Source organism: Aedes aegypti, chromosome 3 (genome assembly GCF_002204515.2).
Source record: "Aedes aegypti strain LVP_AGWG chromosome 3, AaegL5.0 Primary Assembly, whole genome shotgun sequence".
Classification (NCBI taxonomy): Eukaryota; Metazoa; Arthropoda; class Insecta; order Diptera; family Culicidae; genus Aedes; species Aedes aegypti.
The window spans coordinates 376,856,053-376,872,693 of NC_035109.1; the positions used below are offsets into that span (position 1 = coordinate 376,856,053).

The following is a 16,641-nucleotide window of genomic DNA, read 5'->3' on the forward strand; positions in this document are numbered from 1 at the left end:
CTGGGACCGAAGAGACATACGGAAAGTAGTGCCTTGCATGACGACGAATTCAGATGGAAACCACCAGATAGCATGGCAGACAGCGTTGTTGGACCAAACCTTGAAAGCAGAAGAAACCGAAAACGAGTAGCAGAAACGAACAAATCCCAGAACTAAGACCTGGTGAATAAATAATAGCTGCAAAGCCAAAGCAATGCGCTAGCTTCCCATATCGTCTTGGCTGGCCCGTTCGTTCGTGTGGCTCGGGGTTTTTACTTTTCCGCTCCGTTTTTATTACAACTCATTTGTGAGGCTACATTTCCATCTCTGCCGGTAGACCTGTGCGCCGCCGCTGAAGATTCTATGTTGCATCATTGCCGACGCCGATTTTGAATTTTCAAGCCGGTCAATAATTCAGCTCGTAATATTTAAAAATATTGTTACCTACATACAACGATCTAGTGTCCTGAAGTGCTGAATGGTTATTGAAGTTTGATATGTCGCATGGATGGCCATCCTGTCGCCATAGAACCGGTTCCAGAAACCGCGGTAGAGCGACCGATTTACAAATTATGTACGACTAAGTCATGCAACATATAAAAATTTACAGAATTTCATGAAAAAAAAAGAATTTCTAGATTCTGATAAACTACAAATTTGGTTGATTAGGAACTCATCTGCTAGATGGCACTAGTATTATACTTTCTTTAATATGCTATATCTTGAGATTCTAATTAGCTAGAAGGTACAGTTATTCCGCAGATCAAAGGCTATCTAGCAGTGACGTACCAGATTGGGAATAGCTGATGCATTCCTAATCTGGTATGTCACTGCTAGATGAGTAGCGCTAGTTACATATTCCATTAATCTTCTCTCTATATCTCGAGATTCAGATAAGCTGGAAGGTTGGTGTCATCGACAAATTTGTTCAGATGATCAAAGCCTATTTGGCAGGCTTGATTTGAAATTCATCACTAGGAGGCGCTGAAAACAAAATTTTCTTTAATCTTCTAAGTCGGAATTTTCTGATAAGCTAGAAAACTGATGTCTTTAGCAAAGTTGTTCAGCGTATCAAGGGCTGTCGGGCAGAGGCAAACTTGATTGGGATTTCATCTGCTTGGTGGCACTAGCAACAAATTTTGCTCCAATATTCCATATCTCAGCATTCTGATGAGTTCGAAGATTGGTGGCAGTAGCTAGCAGTGAATGGATTCCTAGGTGGTGGCAGTAGTAATATTTTTTTTTCAATCTCTTGTTTTTCCCTAGGGATTTGAATTCGAAACTTGTAACCATCTGAGTTATTGGGTCACCAAGTGGCTCGGTAGTTTAGTTGATAAAGCGCTCGTTTAGCATACAAGAATCCTGGGTTCGAATCCCAGCCGAACACGTGTTTTTTTTCATAATTTCACCCATAATTTATTCATCTTTACCACGCGTAATGAGTTAATTAATTTAGTGAATATTCTATTGGTGTTGCACAAACTAATCGGTTCCGTCTCTCTTTGTATTCCGAGAATGTGTTATTGTGCGATTGTTACAATAGTGTTTGTAGTTTATGTTAATTAGCTTAACATACACTAACAATTTGTATAGAGTGGCACGATATTTCTGAACTTGATCATTTCAATAACTTAATTTCGTTTGCATGTATAACTAATTTAATGCGATGTGACCTAATTACTGACAACTAAGACATGATTTTTGACAATAAGTGAATTATTCATTCTTTGTCAACTTACTCATTGTTTCCTTAAATAAGAACACTTAAATCGAATCATTGATTTTCTTTTTAGAAACAGATATTCAAAATCACATATACATAGAAATCAGGAACTCTTGCAAGTTTCCAATATGTATTATATAATGGAGTACCAATATTGATTTATTTTATGAGTAGAGAATTTATATAGTTTAATCATTTATACGATAGAAAAAAGTACTAGATAGTAAATACGATACAGGTATTGTTATGTAAATGATAACTCTCTTAAGTAGGATACCATTTGATTCCAACTAAAGGTAATTGATAGTTTTAGTTCAAAATATGTGTTTGACTTAAATAAGCACTCAAATATCTTAAAGAATTCCAACAAGTTTAACCATTTTCAATTTGAGTTTTTACTGCCCTTTCCGAAACCAACTAAAATTACGGTATCAATATATTTTTCACTGTCTGAACTATTCAAAACAATGTTTAGTATTTGCATTTCACGTTAAATTTTATCGTTTTTCTTCATATTTTTTCTTTTCGACGATTTGTCCCTTCGACGTTTTATCCTTTCGACTTTGCATTCGACGTTTTGGCATTCGACATTTTGTCTTTGGACGTTTTGTCACCCAACCATCTGACAGGAATAAACCTGATTGGATATTATTCCAAAAGGTGACGCTAGAAACACAGTTTTCTTGAATCTTGGTAATTGAGGTTGGGTCTTCGGCAAAACTGTTCAGCAGATTTAGGACTATCAGGATCAGAGTAGTGGCAAAAATTATTCACGAAAATAAAATCACTAGATATAGAACACTGAAAAAAAAAATGTTACTAGCGCTACTTAGCAGATGAATTTTAAATCACTGCCAGATAGCCCTTAATAATTTTATGTAGAAGGATCTATGCATCCAATTAGGATTGTTTAAGAAAAAATAACTCTTAAAGCACTTTTCCTGGAATTTTCAGGAAGGAACCTTTCCAATGCCAAGCACGTTCCAGTTTTTAAGAATTCTATTATGACGGTTTTATAAATTCTATTACAGATTATTTTAATAACTCCGCCAGATTTTTTCGGTACAATATGAGTGAGAAACGCTAAGCATAGGAAAGTTTAGTATTATGAAAATAAAATATCCGGAAAACTTCAAAAGATTGTAATATTACACGAATAGTCAACCCTGTATAAAAGTCGTTCTCAATCAAGTCCAAAATTAAAAATGTTCTAGTTGAAAGCTCAATAAAATAAGGTATTGTAACACTTAGTTGTGGTTCGTAATTTTGCCTCTAGATGGCGCTAGTGAGCATTTAAAATTGGGCAATTAAAAAAAGTTCTATATTGTGATCTACGTAAGCATAAGCATAAGCATTGATGACCATACAATTCGTAGTTGCTACTCCGTGATTGACCAAAATGATCGAAGTTGTACAAGGAACCAAGAGATGTAGCTTGGGAGTAGCTTTCCATCTTCAATGTACACTTTCGAGAACTCCAAACATTAAAAAGTCAATAACGGTGCCGTCCACGTTCTGACGGTCACCGGGGAAAGGAAGGAATGTTGGTGTGACATCCATTGTTACTAGAGACCGAGATCACCTCTGCATCTCCATAGTTGTCATGGGAAGGAGTTTTGTTAGTGGGGAGGGATCACAGCTGCATGATCAGGATTCACCTTGGTAAGTGATGCGATTCATGCAACCTCAGTTTAAAAAATCACCTATGAGTACTTCAAAGACAACGTGAACATACGATAAGTCGACACTTTTAGCGTCGAACAATAAGTTATTTTTTATAATAATAAAAACAGGTAAAAGAATGCGTATGGGGTTTCCAATGTTAATGGACAAGAGTATATGTCGACACTTACAGTGACGAACTGTTCATGTTTTTTTCAATTAATTTATTCAAGTAATATTCCTAACGTTGTTTGCTTCGCGGACGACATGGATATTATTGGGAGAAAATTTGAAACGGTGGCAGATTTGTTCACCCGCCTAAACGCGAAGCAACAAGAGTCGGGCTAATGGTGAATGCGTCGAAAACAAAGTACATGCTGGTTGACGGAACTGAGCGCGACAGGGCCCGCCTAGGAAGCAGTGTTACGATAGACGGGGATACCTTCGAGGTGGTGGACGAGTTCGTCTACCTCGGATCCTTGTTGACAGCTGACAACAATGTTAGTCGGGAAATACGAAGGCGCATCATCATCGGAAGTCGTGCCTACTATGGGCTCCAGAAGAAACTGCGGTCAAGAAAGATTCACCCCCGCACCAAATGCACGATGTACAAAACGCTCATAAGACCGGTAGTCCTCTATGGGCATGAGGTGTGCACTATGCTCGAGGAGGACTTGCAAGCTCTTGGGGTTTTCGAACGCCGGGTGCTAAGGACGATCTTCGGCGGCGTGCAGGAGAACGGCGTGTGGCGGCGAAGGATGAACCACGAGCTCGTCAACTCTACGGCGAACCCAGTATCGTGAAGGTAGCTAAAGCTGGAAGGATACGCTGGGCAGGGCATGTTGCAAGAATGCCGGACAACAACCCTGTAAAGATGGTGTTCGCCACGAATCCGGTCGGAACAAGAAGGCGTGGGGCGCAGCGAGCTAGGTGGATTGACCAGGTACACCAGGACCTGGAGAGCGTGGGTCACAGTCGAGGATGGAGAGAAGCGGCCATGAACCGAGGGAATTGGCGAAATATTGTTGGCGAGGCTTTATCAAGATAATTGATGTAAAGCCAAATAAGTAAGTAAGTCCTAACGTTGTCATGATAACAGTACGTTTCATAATATATTGCACATTTAAAATAAAAGCATGAAACGAGCTCACCAAACCAACCAGCCGTTTCACAAGCCTAATCTAATAATTTGCGGAGGCGATAAAAACGTGACAGATCAATTTTCAACACATCCGTTCGCGAGCGCTGCCTACTGCGATCATTTCAGTTTTATATTGTGATCTGAGAAAGAAAGTCCAAGTCTTCGGCAAAGTTGTTCAGAAGGGCGCTAAAGAGCAAGTAATATTGAGCATTGTAAACTAGTTCTATCATGTGATCCATATGAGATTTGAAGTTCGAGTCTTCGACAAAGTTGTTTTGAAAGTCAAGTACATCCGGAAGCAGACAGTTTAGTGACGCCACTTGAATATACAATGGATCACACCTAGATAACTTGGATATGATATGATTCTGACCTTAATCACTTCCACTTACAATTGCCAAAGGCTTTCTGAACAACATTCTTGACAATCTATCACTTCAAAATCATGAGATATAGGTACAGTTAACCATCCATAACTGGATGCTACATATCCCGAAATCGAGTTGAATAACCATAGTAAAAGCTAATTTTCATGGCTATCTTGGACCGCAGTAATACTGATTATGTGTTATCCCTTCAATTTCAAGTTTAATATGCTCAATTTCAATTTGCTTACTTAGCGGGAGAATAACGAATCAAACTGCTATCCGGATTTCTTTGACTGTCTGAACAGCTTTGCCGAATACTCGAACTTGCTTCTTCATCTATATCACAATACAGAACTAGCTTAAAATTCTCAATTTCATATGTTCTCTACCACCAGTTAGCGACAAAATTATGAACTTTACTATTTGCCTACCGGATTTCCTTTGCCTTCTGAACAACGTTGTCAATAACTTTCTCAACAACATCGCCGGATACTCGAACTTTCTATCTCATCTGGTTGAAAAGATAAAATTTGTTTCATATGTTTGATTTAATATGCCTACAAGTGCCACCTAGCGGCAAAATTAAGTTTCAAAAGTTTTGCCTTTCACATGTTCTTGACTTTCTGAACAATTTTGCGGAGTACTCGATCTTTCTGTCTCATTTGGATCACAAGATAAAACTGGAATGCTCAATTTCACATGCTCACTAGTGCCAGCTAGCGGCGAAAATTCTAACCATTCTATTCGAGCTACCTATCTTACATGAATCATGAGGTAGATGTTCTTTATATGCTAGCGCCACCTAGATTATTTAAGAATTGGATAACAATAGCAAATATTATTTTGAAATAATTCCAATTTTGACCCAGAGATTCAATGAAGTTAAACAACAGTCGTTCAATACTTAAATACTCAATTTATTTTTCGCAACGGTAAAGGAACAAACGATTGTCTAGCATTACTTTAATCAGATTTTCAACCAGTATTTGCAGACCAGAAAAGCAAATGAGCCTCACTCTCCACCAACAAACAGCTAACAGAGTTTGTTATATGAGCCTTCCCCAGGGCTCATGTCTTATTCCCTTGCTTTATAATTTTGAAGTTCCAGTTAATGGCAGTAGTTTTGAACTATGCGAAACTATGCAAAGGCTCTAGCAAAATTATTTTGATAATTTATCCATTTGGGCTAGTAGTTTTAGTAGTAACAATACAATTTTATTTAAGTTCTTCCAATTTAGGTCAAAACTATGTTAAATTCTAAGCCCTCAGTAAAAATTGCAATATTCAAACAAAGCCATGAAAATATTAATACAAAATTTTAAAAATCAGGTACAAATTGGAAAAGAGTTTCAGGTAGAGCTTCAAATGTGTTGTAATCTCAAGTCACAATATCTCTGTTAGAAAAAGTATTGGATTTGTATTTCAAATTTAAAATCATTTAAATGTAAAAAAATATTTCACTAAATTGTGTTTCACTATTTTGTCACTTCTTGGAGTACCTCCTTGAACGGTGGGTCCAGAGCATTTGCCTTCTTGGCACTCATCAAAATCTGGACCTGGGAGTACATGCTAAAGTTGTTTCGGTATAAAATATGTTCTAAAGATTTACTCGACAGGCAAATACGATGAAGGCGAGTGAAGACGGGTAAAAATGGTGTATATATAGACTAACATAATTATTCGCGACATGAATGCAACGACCGCTACTTCACCGCAGCCCACTACAAGTCCTCGTAACATTGCATCATGATTTGATGCCTGAGGAAAATCCAGTGCATCGAAACAACAGATCTTCGGTGAATGTTTACTGAATACTCGGTAGTTTTGACAGTTGAAGTCCAAAGCGCAAATTACCAAAAATGCAGTAATCTATTCATTTACCGATCATTCAGCTGTTGAGATATCGGTAACAAGGTTACCGAAGTCGTTGTTTGATCTAAGTGTGTAAAACAGAATTGATTTTTCACAGTGAATTCTCCAGAAAATCCTCGAGAAAATCCTCTTAATATTTCAACAATGATTTCTGCATGTTCTCCTATATTTTTTTCCAAATATCCTTCAGGGACTTAATTAACTTTTCGATTGTTCCTATATGGCCCTCCCTTCCACTTTGAGTAGTATCGCGTTCGACGAAAAAAGCCAATAAAATGTTCATTATGATAAAGTCACGCGGTGATTAAGCTTTTGAAACAAGGATCCATCAGGTAACTTTTCTCAAACTTTATACAGAGATCTTTAATGGAATTTTGTAATAATTATTTTTGAACATTTGTATGCCGCCACCGATCAAAAACACTTTGACGCACAGGTCTATCTCTCGATTCCTCAGCGGAAGAAAGCCACGTGCAGTGGGCCGAAAGAAATAGCTGGTGTCATCTACTGTGAAGCAGCAACAACGATTTGTATGTTTTGTCGGTATTATTAATATCAGTCAGCAAAACGAGGCCATAAAACGAGAGTGGAAAATAGGGGGAAGAATTGGGACTTTGTAACGTCCCTCCGCGGTTTTCGCTCTTGTCGCAGTAGCTCAGCCAGTTGCAATGGTGGTTCATTTTTCCCCGGGTTTTCATCGGCAACCGTGGGAAAAAGCGCCCAAACAGAGATGATTATTAATGAACGGCAAACGAACGACGACCGGAAGGTCAGCAACAGTGAAGAAACCATGACCGACCGAACTGCACGAGTTTATCGGGGCGAACAAGGGTAAATGCTAATATGTATTGAGGTCAAGCTGAAAAGGAGAAACGGTCCCAAAAAGGGTCGTCATCGGAGGCGGTGGGGGAGGAAAGGTGAGTGAATGATTGCACTTTTTGAGTTTTATAACAATTTCAGTCGGGGTACGATGCTCATTAGTGGACTATGAATTAAAACTAACGAAGAGGATAGTTTTTCCTTCAAGTTCGATGCGATGAAATTTTTGCTTTACAATCCGGAAAAGTTTGACCAATTAGAAACATCAAGTCAGGGAATGTCAAAAAAAAGCTAAGTCCAACTACGTCGTAGAAGATACAACTTTATTTTGAATTGATAAACCGCCAGCAGTAAGAAAAATCTGGGTTCAATAGAACACATTCGCATTATAGAGCTACATTCATTTACTTGTCCAAATTGATTCGAAAAAAAGAAAAATATTTCATTTTCAGTATAACTTTTATTCTAATACACATAATTTGGCCACTCTTATAAGAAATCAATGTAATTGACCAATTTAGGAATCTAAGCTAAATATTTGGCCGGAACTGGCTCTTGTGGCCTATATTGACCAACAAGATTTTCGAGGCAAAAAAATGGTTTGAGCCTAGTTCTGATATTTTTCAAACATAATATTGATGCATTTGACGTATTTCCTGTGTATTTCCTGAGTTTCCCATATATATTTTCAAGACATTTTATCTTAGGCAAAACCGGTGCTACTACCCTAATATTTTTCATAACATGGAATTTTCCAAGAATCTCTGGAAGTATGAACAGCTTGCCTCTTGAAGCTTGAAAACATTCTCTGTGAAAGCAGAGTTTCTGTAGCATCTACTATTACTTTATGATTATTTTTAAAAGTCGCATAGAACCATAGGCCTAGGCACACGTTAAACATTATGAATAAATTTCACTCAGAAAAATCGATTCCATCCATTTTAACTTAATCCCTCTACACAGTCCGATAACACACAGCCCCGTTTCGGATTTGTACCGGCTTATCGCGGAATGTTGTACTTTCGTGAATAGCTTTCGGCAGCGACACAGCTTCTTCGCCAGCCACCACAAAAGTTAGCCGGAACAGGCCTGGAACTCGTGCCAGAGAGAGATTCAGAAACGGAATGGGAAACAGGTTTGGCAGTGGCAACCGAGCATAAATTTGGCTTTTGTTTGTGTCGAATTTGTTTGCGTCCAATGTTAGTTCACTCTCGTTTGTTAGTCTGGTCTGTTATACCCCACTCACTTGGCTTCTGGTTGGCAGCCAAAAACTACCATAAATTATCAGCTTAGGCGAGCATGCTAATGAAGTGCGGTGATGTTTTTCTATGCAAAGTTTTTGTCTGCTGGAGGGGTGTGAGAAGAATCATCTCCGTTCGGCAGGTGCTGCTGCTTGGCTGGGAGATGAATTATCAAATCCGAGAATGCCGAGCATAGTTTCGTTATTAATGACGGCGGTAGTGGCGTACCGGAATTTTGCAGTTCATCGCAACTATTTTCAACCTGATTGGTTTACTTCTAGTTGATTAGAGTTTTGTGGGTCGGTCGAATAATGTTCGTTATGGTTTCAAACAAAGAAATCTCCAGTCTCGTCGTTGGATAACGTTGGAAAGCCCTTCTCTTCTTGGCAGCAAAATCAGTGCCAGATCAATTACATTGATAATTCACTCGGAAGCAGCAGCGGCAGCAATATGCGGTTTTGCTATGACCAAGTGTCCAATTATCTCGTAGCCTCAGACTATCACAGAGCATTATATAGAGAGAGTTGAGATCATTTTCTATGATGCCACATTTCCAGCAGCAACGTCTGTTCGAATCTAGGTCAATCGAAGAAAGATGAACTAAGAGACAACAACAGCTGTTAGAATATCGCTTGCATCATGGCATCCAATGTTCATATCGGCAATGGGAACACACGTCCGTGTCTCCACAAATTAAGATCAATTTACTCGTTATTTTAAGTCGTTCCCGATACAAAACATTGACTGGAACATGTGCTACGCTATGGGATTGCATCGCACTATACACTTCGGTGCAAAAGTTTGTGGTCACCCTCTAAAAATATACAAAAGTGTTTTGTTCATATCTTTGTGATTAAACTTCCAATCAATGAGCTAATATTACTTTGTTGTTTTTTTGACATACAACATTTCTTGAATTCATATGGTAAATGTTAAATCGATCTTGTGACATTTTTAGAAAAATACACTAAAAAAACAAAGTTTATTTTCTCAGCATTGTATCAACCAAAATTTTAAATCAATTTGGCATTAGATTCGTCATCACATATTCTTTGGAAAGCACACGAAAAATGTTGGCATAGAAATCTTAAAACTACTAAAAACAAGTGATCCCGGAAAACTTTGTCTTGCCATCAAGTAGGCCGTTAAAAACGCCATGTTATGTTCCGTACAGTATGACAGCTTCATTCACTCCCGTCTTTTCTGACTTTTTGTTCAATATCCTGTGCACAAACACGTGGGTACACTTAACCAAGCCAACCAAAATGTACTTATACTTGTATATGCAAAATTTCACAAATAAAAAGTCGTGAAAAAGGCCCCAAAATTTTGACAATTTTGACAGCCTACTTCGACATCTTGTTGAAACCTAGGACGTTGAAACATCTTTAGTAAAAGACCTTTGACCACTCCTTGGAGTATGACATAATTTGCCTGAAGTTTCTAGACTGAGAACAACAAAGTATGTGTGCTCGATGCTGAAATGTTTATAATATCTCATGTAAAACATTGTAGAGATAATTTTTCACATTTCAAACACATCACAGCGAGCCTAAATCACTACCGCACCGTCATATGACCTCAAATTCTACCAGCTCGACAGGAAGTGTTTTACAAAATTACACATAACTTTTGATTGAAAAAACATACACCTCTCATTTTATTCACATTTTGTGTAAAACCACCTCAGCGTTCCAATGATGCAAAAACTTTTAAAATCGGTAGTTGCGAATACCATGAAAATTAAATTTTTACGATAAAATCCAATATGGCAGCCAAATTCAATATGGCCACCAAATATTTTTATTTTTGCAAATGAAGCTCTTATGTTTTCTCTTTCCAAAACCATGTTATTGTGAAGGGGCAGTTTGAGTTAGCCAAGAATTGTAAAAATCGAGCGGTCCCCGAAACTGTTTTATTTATAACTACCGAGGGATCCATCAATTTGACCAACCGAATGCAGTTTTTTTACTTACTCAACAAGAACTTTCGAATGAGCATGAATTTGAACGTTTTGAAAGACCAAGTGTAAATAGTGGACCAGTCTCAGCGAGTATTACTCTGCTTTTACTTTACTTTGTACAAGTATATGGGACAAAACAAATGAACTCAGAAAACATAGTTTTGTTCTAGGAAACTCATCGATTAGACGATCCACCGTGGTTTGCGGGTGTGACATGATTTGTATGAATTACATGAAATGTTGTGCGATTTATTGTTGTCTGGGAAGCAACAGACCTATGGAGAAATATTCAAAATCCGATTGTCCGTACTTAAGCCATTTCGTGACATAAAAACACCATTCCATTTTTATTTATATAGAAGATAGAAGATAGATAGATCGATAGATTAGTAAAATAGACACTCAAGACATCGCACAAAAGTTTGGGGTCACTTCAACTTACTGAATTCACGAAAGTTCTGTAAAATATTATACAGAATATGTACGCCTCATTATTTGAGTTCGAAGCTGCTAATTATTGGAATTGGTTTAAAAATGAAGAACAGGACTGGTAGTGACTGAGTGTCCGGAAAATAGGAACTTTAGAGACATCTTGCGTGAAAAACGAGACCGTTGGTCTCTCTTTGAACCAAAAGTGATCGAAACGATATCAAACAGGAACAACAAAACAACTAAACGAAACTTAACAAATAAATGTTTGATTCCTCAGATAATCAGCTCAGACATTTCTTTGAAAATATATCTAAGACACATTTTTGGGAATTCTTTGTGAACGTGAACACATAACGACAAGTAATAGAGTAAAGTGGGACAAGAGTTTCCTTTTAAGATTTCTAGCTCAATTTAAAATTAGTCTTAAAAATTGCATGCTAGTTCAAATGTTATTCAAGAAAGGAAAAATTTCAGGGTTTTATATTTTTTTGAAAAGTAGAAATCTTAATCTTTCATTCCATAAAAAAATCGGTTGAGCTGTTCAAAAGTTATGATTTTTTTTAATAAAAAATCTAATGCGCTGACCTACAGTGTGCACCGATAAAAAATGACTGATTTTTTTATTATCAAAAAAAATATCTCAAAAACTAAAAAAAAACATATATCGCTGAAAATTTGACAGTAAACGTAAAATTATCTGAACTTCCAAGAAAAAATAAGAACAGCGATAAGTTCTTTGGTCCCGAGACATTCAAAACACGAAAAAACCGAAATCTTTGATTTTTTTTTCATATAAAAAAAACAATTTTTGTAAATTTTTATATATTTTTTTGAAAAGTCTTTAGCTTTTATTTCGTCCCAGAAAATTAAAAATCGGTCAAGCGGTTCAAAAGTTATGATATTTTTTTTAATAAAAATTTTTCAAATTCGTGATTTTTCTGGTCACCCTATTTTGGAAATGGTCACCCTAATAAAAAAAATCCATAAACACGTGTGTCCTTATTTCGGATAAGGAATAAAATAGCAAATTTTCACGGAATTTGGTGACCCACTAGATCGGTTTTTCATGAAATGGCTGTATATAGAACATCTTCAAAAATCCTACCACAAATTTCTCCAGGGATTCTCTTCAGGGATTTCTTAGGATTTTTTTTCAAATTGTTCATTTGGATTTTTTGAAACTTGGATACTTTCAGGAAATTCTCCAGAGATTCCTTCTAAGATTTCTTTAGAAATACCTCCAGTAATTCTTTCAAATATTACACAAGGAAGTCTTCAAAAAATATTTTAGGCATTTTTCCCAGATCTTTTCCAGGTCTCCAGAGAAATGCCTAGTTATTTTTTAAGAAATTATTAGAAAAAAAAATTACAAAAAATATAATCTACGAGATATTAAAAAAAATCTAAGGTAACCTCTGATGAAACATGTGAAAGTTCTAAAGTCACCCTTCATAATAAGATTAACTCATGGACTCTGGGAGTTCTAAAAGATTTCCTAGATAACTATCCATTTATTTTCAAATACTTCACTAAACCACTCGAAAATTTATTATCTATATTACTAGTATTATTTTAGATTGAAAGAAGAAACAATAGCATCTCCAAATAATTTCCTGTAGCATTTTCTGAAGGAAATCCTTGAAAAACATCGGACGAAGTCTCCAGAAAAAATTATGTAGAGATGCTCTGAGGATTTCCTGGAAAAAATGCTGTAGCGATGACCGGTGTGGAAACTTACTGAACTTTTCAAAATTCCCTGAGGATTTTCATGAGAATTGTATTGAGACATTTCTAGATGAACTACATGAGTAAACCTTGGTTGATATGATGGAGAATCTCTAAGAAAAGTTTAGAAGAACTTATTCATAACAGGTTGAATTTATGGAGCAATTCTTGGTTATGTTGTTAATAGATTTCTTTAAACAACACAGCAAAAAATTCTCAAATTTACATGACACGCAATTGTTTATGATAATCATGTAAAACGAGTTGTAACTGAACATTAAACGATCATTTATGTAAACTGTCTCATTGCATTCGAAGATGCTTGCAATCTTGAGTGAAACTGAAACATTTCATGATCTTACATCCAACATTCGCCAATATTGCATGCTTTCTTGTATGTTGAAAGTGAAATTGCAAACAAGAATGTTCGGTTTACATGATTCTACGCTGAATATTCTGTCAAAAATAATGCACATGGATGGATCGACGGCTTGTCATGTCATGTGCATTATTTATGACTAGTGGTCCCGGCAAACTTCGTCTTGCCATCAAGAACCCTTGACGAACAAAATGGAGAAAGAATCATCCAAATCCGTTGACCCGTTCGTTAGCCATTTCGTGATATACAAACACCATTCCATTTTTATTTAAATAGATTGAATTTTCAGCGTGAAAATCATGTAAACCGAGCCATTTTGCATGCAACATTCTTCGAGAGAACACGTTTCGCGTTCAATATTAAGGATTTTGGTAACAATGTTGTATATAATAGATGTGTTTCTAGGTTTTATGTTTGAATAATACATGAGAAATGGCTTTACATGATTGAGGCCAAAATTACGTTACGTGTAAATCTAAGATTTTTTTGGTGTGAATCCTTCCAGTAATTTTTGGGCAATTTGTGGGAGTAACCGTGGATGAAAAGGCGAATAAGTGGAAAATATCTGGAGGATCCACTAATCGACTGCATTATCCTGGGGACGGACCTGGTGTAGTGGTTAGAACACTCGCCTCTCACGCCGAGGACCTGGGATCAAATCCCATCCCCGACATAGTCACTTATGACATAAAAAGTTATAGTGACGACTTCCTTCGGAAGGGAAGTAAAGCCGTTGGTCCCGAGATGAACTAGCCTAGGGCTAAAAATCTCGTTAATAAAGTCAAACCAACCAACCTGCATTATCCTTAAACCCAGTTGTTACTCTAGGAGATCTTCCGAAGGTGTCCACAGATCTTCTTCCAAGAGAATTCACAAAGATTTTTTCAGAGTTTTTGAAGAAACTCGTTCAAGGGCTTTCCAAAAGTTCAAGGAGAGTCTTCGAAAAAAAATAATCAAAGTAATCCCTGAGGAAATTACTATAGGAAGTAGCGTTGGAGGGCACAAGGATTCCCTGAAGCAAATTATGAAGAAATTCCTATAATCATCCTTCAAAAAATCAGTGGAATCTTTACTGGGCGAATTGTTAGAGGAATCGGTAAAACGATTTCTAGAGAGATCCTTGAAAGTATTCCTGATGATATCTCTAAGGATATCACTACGATAATTCCTGAAAAATCTGAGTAGAATGAGGTAAAAAGAGATTTGAGAGACCATGTTGATCAAAATAGAGACTTTAGAGACCTTCTTTTGAAAAAGAGACATTTTAGAGACTTGGATCAAAATAGAGATCAAGTCTCTAAAAACAGACCTGCTACCAACCAAAATGAGCCAGCCTTGGGTTGCAAATCTCGTTAACAAAGATGATAATAATAACTATAATAAGCTGCTACCAGTCCAAAAAAGAGCTATTAATAAAATCGCAAGTGACTCAGAACTTTTGCACGATAACGAACATGGATATTTTATTTTATCAGCGAACCTTAAGTATGATGCATCTAACGACCGTTTTCCTCCTAAAGACTGGTATGCTACTGACAAGAAAAGGAAATGCCTATCTCAATGCGTGGAAAATTTCAAAGGGGGCTCTCTGTAGGAAATTTCTTGACCAATTCAGTCAAGCAATTCCTTTACTTTTCTCGAGCGAAACAGCGTTACTTTTTTTTTTTAATTTACACCTTCATTTCATGAAATATGTGTCAAACATTAGATACTTTTACTAATTATTCGTTTAGTAGCAACGGTGAATATATTGAGGTGGATTTACAAATTGTATTGAATATGTCCCACATTTTTTCAGATTTTCTAAAGCTCTCAATATTCCGTAACCATCACTTCCCATTTCTGCAAACATCAGCAAAAATGCTGCCGTAAGGTCATTCAGCTGTTAGATTTGAAAAATATTTGGAATTGGAAATTATGTTCCTCAATTTCTCTGAACTGCCATTTTTAGGTCCCACTTGCCCTGGGGTACACTGTTGAAAATAATGAAGATCAAACTGCCGTGAATCGCAAGTCAGCCCCATCTGTAAAAAGTAGGCATTGAGAAAATGGGCTTTGAAGTTTTCAAACTCGTTTTCCATACGAATATTCAAAAATGTCCAGAGAATTTTAACATGTTCCAATCTCAAAGAAATTTTCACAACTTGCTTTTCACTTCGATATCTTTCCGGGAAATATATGAAGATGATCAAAACAAGTCACATTTTTGTGCTTCAAGGTGCGAAAGTCTGTAGTGGGACTGATATGTGGTTACTTTTCATAATGGGACAATTTGACTTGCTGTTTTTTATAGTTTTTCCGAACAAATCATATTATTTCATTAGTGCAGCTGAAAGAGCATTAGAAGAGATGTTGAAAACTGAACTCAACTCAATTTTGACGAAAATGCAGATGGGACTGACTTGCGATTCACGGCAGTAAACGTCATGTAAATTTCATTAATGCGATTGAAACATATAGTCATGTAAAAATAATTCCTTAATCATGTTATAGTGTGTAATACGTCACATAATCTCACAGGATCCTGCTGGTTTACATAAGATTTAATTGAAGTTTACATGATATATCATGTCAATATTCATGATACGTCACGCTCCAATTATGTGCATTATATGTCACAGAAATTAACACGTCTCATTCGAAATCACAACTTTGAGATAAAAGCTTGTACAAAATTCAATGAAGTACAGGGCCTTCCTTAGCCGAATGGTTAGAGCCGCGGCTAGAAAGCAAAGCCATGCTGAGGATGTCTGCACAGCTAAAAATATGTTGTAAATTTCAGTTTATTTTCATGCACATATTCGGAGCATCAAAATAAACTGAAATGTCAACGACAAATCACTTATTTTTGAATGGAATGCACTTTAAATTTACACGAACATTTAACATTCAAGCGTCTTTAGTTGAAAATTAAAAGTGATGCTGTAAAAATAGATGAATTTGATTTACTTTTACTATATTTTTCTGTTTACATTACATTGAAATTTAAATATTTCTATCTGTGTGGGTTCGATTTCCGGTCGATCCAGGAACTTTTGGTAATGGAAACTTCCTTGAGTTCGCTGGGCATAGAGTATCATCGTTTCTGCCACACGATGTACGAATGCGAAAACGGCAACTTTGGCAAAGAAAGCTCTCAGTTGATATGATTCCACAGTGTGGAAGTGTCCATTGAACTCTAAGCGGAAAAGCTGGCTTTGTTCCAGTGCAGTGAGGACATAATGCCATGAAGAAGAATAAGAAGAAGAAAACTTACGAAGTTAGATTAACTCATTAACTTTCGAATGAACTATGAAGAGCTTATTCGTATATGTAATCACAGAGATATGGACGAAAC

General features: G+C 36.7%; 1 protein-coding gene across 1 annotated transcript in view; it reads right to left on the minus strand.

Moving 5' to 3' along the window:
* LOC5575195 (beta-1-syntrophin) overlaps positions 1-16,641 on the minus strand; it is a 756,119-nt gene that overhangs the window by 634,212 nt on the left and 105,266 nt on the right. The gene's annotated exons all lie outside the window — the stretch shown is intronic.